This window comes from Penaeus chinensis, chromosome 41 (assembly GCF_019202785.1).
Source record: "Penaeus chinensis breed Huanghai No. 1 chromosome 41, ASM1920278v2, whole genome shotgun sequence".
Classification (NCBI taxonomy): Eukaryota; Metazoa; Arthropoda; class Malacostraca; order Decapoda; family Penaeidae; genus Penaeus; species Penaeus chinensis.
The window spans coordinates 64,011-68,981 of record NC_061859.1 but is presented as its reverse complement, the minus strand read 5'-3'; positions in this window follow the sequence as shown (position 1 = coordinate 68,981).

Below are 4,971 nucleotides of genomic sequence, written 5' to 3'. Positions count from 1 at the left end.
TGTTATTCTAGGGCACACTTTCCCTGGGACCTTCTATGGCCTTTCCTGCGTCTGGGCCAAGAATGTAGGTGTGGTTGCATGTGGTGGTGGTGGGGGTGGTGGGGGGGGTTCTACAACAAATGTGCAACATGTATTGTGGTTGTAAAGAGTGAGAGGAACCTAACCTATCCGTCCACAACACTCACGCAGCCAGAGTTCTTAATGTCGCATTTTCTGGTATAGGTAAAGTTCTGACTAGCCGTCTTTAAACCGGAAAAAAATATATGCATGTGATAGAGCAAATAAATCTAAGAAACTTATCTTCTATGAACTTCCGTCGCAAATCAGAAATAACGAAGTTATTGGACACGCAAGTGTCACAGAGCCCCAAATGAAAAACTATCTCAATATTTTAAAAATCGCCATCCGATATCCTTTCCTACTTTTTGTAAACAAAACAATGATACCGTTTTATTTTGGTTCATTTATTGTAATACTTTCATTTCGTAACTACAAAAATTCCCCATAAACTTACATGAAGGTGATTTTCTTTCTACATTAAAATGTCTGACAATACACGAGTATTACCATCATAAAATCGAGTATTTACAGTAATTATGACATTTCTTACTCTGCGCAAATCGATGTGTATGGTCCATATTACGGGCAAGAGGGAACTGAAGAATTGCGCGCGATTTTCAAAATCAACAATGTTACCGCATGAACAGCGCACGAAACCTTTTGAAACTTTTATTCAATACCACATCCGCGTGACATTTGTCACGAAAGCCAAAAGCATTACAGGAAATGCTATAAACCAATCACAAGGCAAGGAAAGCAAATATACCAAATCTTTGCTCAAAATGGATCTCAGGTGCGTAGGTTGTGACCCGCATTACTATAGAGTTATATCTGATTATTTTGAAGAAAAAAAATGATAACGCTGTAGAGTTCCTGAGAGCACACGGTGTTTTGCCAAGAGCGGTAAGTTGCCCGCATTGCGATTTACCTTGCAAATATCGTGAAGATCGACATATATGGTATTGTGGCAGATAGAAAAAATAGCAAAGACAAAACGGCGTAAAAGTTGCGTTTTATCGACCAGCGATTACAAAGGCACGTTTCTAAGCCAACTAGCGTAGATTGGAGGAGTTTTTGTTCTGAAGTAACCGAATATTGGTTACAAAATCAAAATTCAATAGGAGGTGCCGGTGTAATACTTGAGATAGACGAGACGCTGCTCGTGCGCCGTAAGTATAAGAGGGGCAGACAGTTGAGCCAGGTCCCGGGCGAAGCTAGAACTTCGCAAATCATAAAGAAGAAGAGCCAGGTGTGGGTCTTTGGGGGTATTGAGCGTGTGAGTAAAAGGAAATTAATTGTGCCATTGGTTGACACTGACCGCAGTGCAGACACGCTCATACCCCTTATTAAGAAATATATAAAACCAGACAGTGTGATATACGGTGATGGATGGGCTGCCTACCGTAACCTACAACACCATGGTTACATGGTGTTGAAAAAGAATTGATTAATTCATGTTTTTCACAAGCGGCAGAATTATACACGCCGCAAGGCGGGAAAGAAAGAATTCTTCCGTCACCTGGCCCCCCCCCCCCCCCCCCCACACAGTTCCTCTGGATGGTAGTTCTTCAGAGAGCGATTAAAATCGGGTAAGAGCTCACACTTACCTGATTGCTTGTATGCATATGGTAAAATAAAACCTAATACAAAGCAAATACCTTTTTTCGCGCACGTAAAGACATATTTCTTCTGAAATACCGATAATAAATTATTAATGTGTGAAACAGTAAGACAAGGACACCATGTATAACGACCAATTACTGACAACTTGGCGATTACAGACTGAGAAATTCTAGCCAATGAAAACTTCAGGCAATGACGTCACAGTTTTCTGACCAATCAAAAACAGTTTTTTCGGAAAGCCCTGCCCTCGCCCATGGAAAACCTTTAGTGTGTATCTGTCCGGTGGTCAAGGAAGTGTACGTGTGAAAAAGAAATATAGTAGCCGGCAGAAATGTTTACAAAGTGCGAAATACACGTATAACTGGAAATATTGCTACGCCGAGGACGTGTTATTGTAAAACTTAATAACGGAGACGGGACGATATAAGGTTAGTAAAATTTAAGTAACGTTTAACGAGAACCGGCGAAATCTACATAGTTATTGCACGAAGTACATTTCAAGTAATAAGCCAATTAATGTAATAAAAATGCATACTTTTAATAGGATAATAATACATGCATTATTAATACAAATTATTTCCGATTTGGCTATTGCAACCGACCGCAGTGGGTGTCGTGGCCGCGCGCGACGAAATCAGGCTAAAGCTTTCATAATTCCGCGGGACGAGCAATAAGGCTTGGCTGCGCGGCCTGAAGCCTCGCCACGGCCTCCGAAGTATTTTCGGCTCAGGCAAAGGTCAATAAGTTCCATCTTACATTTTAAGACAAGTATAAGTATTGAACGGTTACCATATTTGACGACAATCATCACTAAAGTTTGCAAGGTCTGTTACAAAAATGTGTAAGTTTTTTGTTTGAGAATAAAATTCACGAAGACTGCGTGTGCCGTTGCGGCACGGTCTCCGTGCGCGACACGTAACTGTCAGTAGTGCTTTTTTTTGTTTCTTTGCTTTGTATTTATTATCGCAGTCAATCAAAATACCGTTGTTATTTGAGGAACTATTAATGAAGCTTGTGTATGAATTTGAAACGGTCATCTGGAAACTTTCGAAACGCATTTTCATATTAAAAAGTTGATTGTGCCCAAACATGGTTTGATTCATTTGTATTGTCCGTCAATCAGGTAAAAAATAATCCTGGATTTAACCGCCGAATTGTAAACCGTAATTGCATAGGTGAAACATGGCCACTGTCCCCGTAGAGTTTCAGCAAGCCCGATTTTAAGTTAATTTAGTGTTTTTCTTGTTTTTCTGTGTGTAAATCATGCTAATTACCCTCCCTTAATACAGTGCGAAGCCGAATCTTACACATTTTATCAACTTTGCCGTCGGGGAATACAAGTTCCGCTACTCATCAACGAGTCAAATGCGACGGAAAGCAACAGCATAACAGCGTTAAACTACGAGGGGAGATTACACTCCAAAAAAAGTGGTTTCGAAAGTCGGAGGCTGGATGAAACTTAACATTTACCCATTTTCTGTTAGTTGGCACAAAGGGTACAGGGGGTTTGCTTGCCTTGCTAGGGAGTAAACAGAAGGGAGGAAAGGTTGGGTTAGGTCTGGGGGTGCGTCGGCGACTAATCCCTCAGTCATGACCACTGTTGTTGTGATTGGTCTTGCGGAAGTAAAACTATTCCGTATTCCGCATAATCAAAGCCTGGACTGGGCATCCGCGACGGGAAACAGCGAGAGAGTCAAGCACGTTGCGGGGAAAGCAACCGAGACGGGATTTAATAGACAGTGAAACTCAGGAAATCACCCCAAATAGACACCCAGGTATTAGGGAGGGAAATGTGGCCCACAGCATACGAAGAGAAAAGGAAGAAAATCGCCAAGAAAACACCTGTCACAAGAATGGCTTGAGATAAAGGCAAAATAAACATTTAAAAAATCCCGCAGGCTTAAAACTTCGCCTCATTTCACCTCTTCCAGCCTCTGCAGCACCTCCGCGGCTGTCATGGCTTCTCCCTCCTCGTCAGAACCTTCGATAATATCATCTTCTAAGTCGGCCATGGCCAAAAAACACAAAAAATGAGAAAATAAGACGACGGACGTGGCAGCGATCCCTCTCCGGGAACTCGAATGTAAACAAAACTTTTCCCGCCAAAAGCTGAGCATTATGGGCGTGACGTCATGACCCGCCGGGTTTAAACCTCTGCTCGGAGGCCGTCGGGCTCGCACACGCACACGCCCACGCACACGCACACGCACACGCACACGCACACGCACACGCACACGCACACGCACACGCACACGCACACGCACACGCACACGCACACGCACACGCACACGCACACGCACACGCACACGCACACGCACACGCACACGCACACACATATATATATATATATATATATATATATATATATATGTGTGTGTGTGTGTGTGTGTGTGTATATATGTGTGTGTGTTTACACATATATTTACATACATATATACACACATTTATGTATGTATTATATATATACACATATGTATGTATGTATGTATGTATGTATGTATGTATGTATGTATGTATGTATGTATGTATGTATTTTAGCACCATTTCAAACGCTTAGATTATTTGTGGCAATATGAGGGGACTGATTCAACTGCGTCGGACTCGCTTCACCATTTATTGAAATGCGGTCAAACCTATAATCAATATATAACAATCATAATCACTGTCACAATTAGATTTACGTTCACTTACAATATTAACCAGCGCTTATACTATTACAACCACAGAGAGTCTATATATTACTCTGTTAGCTGAGCACGTTTCTATATCATAATGCGTAAAGTGCACACTGATATACATGTGCAAATGATATCTACATTTATACATGAATGTGTTTGATACGTACGCATAGCGGGAACAATCAAGGCCGTTAAGTCTCCAGATAAGTCCTTACGTACGTGTTGTCAGGCCTCTGTTAACTCTCGACTGCCCTCCACACCAGTGACGGCCCTCCGCGAGGCGCGCCCACTCTTTACGTCCGTCAGCACAAGGGTCAAGGCGTCCCTTGTCGCAGCCCGCGAGGAACCATTAACCCTCGATCTGGAGAGCATGAAGCATGTTCGCACTGCCACACCCCTGATGCCAGCGGCTACACTCCTCCCATTGTTTGGACACGGAGTGTCTCAAACAACACAAAACTGTTGCACGGCGCTGCGTAACAATGTAATCCAGGTCCTGGCATAGACCGCCGCCCTCAAGACCATCGTTTTTTTCAAATTTTCTCACTTCCAATATGGGTTAGACGGAGAATATTTTTTTTCATTACATGCACGGCACAGCGTAAATCCC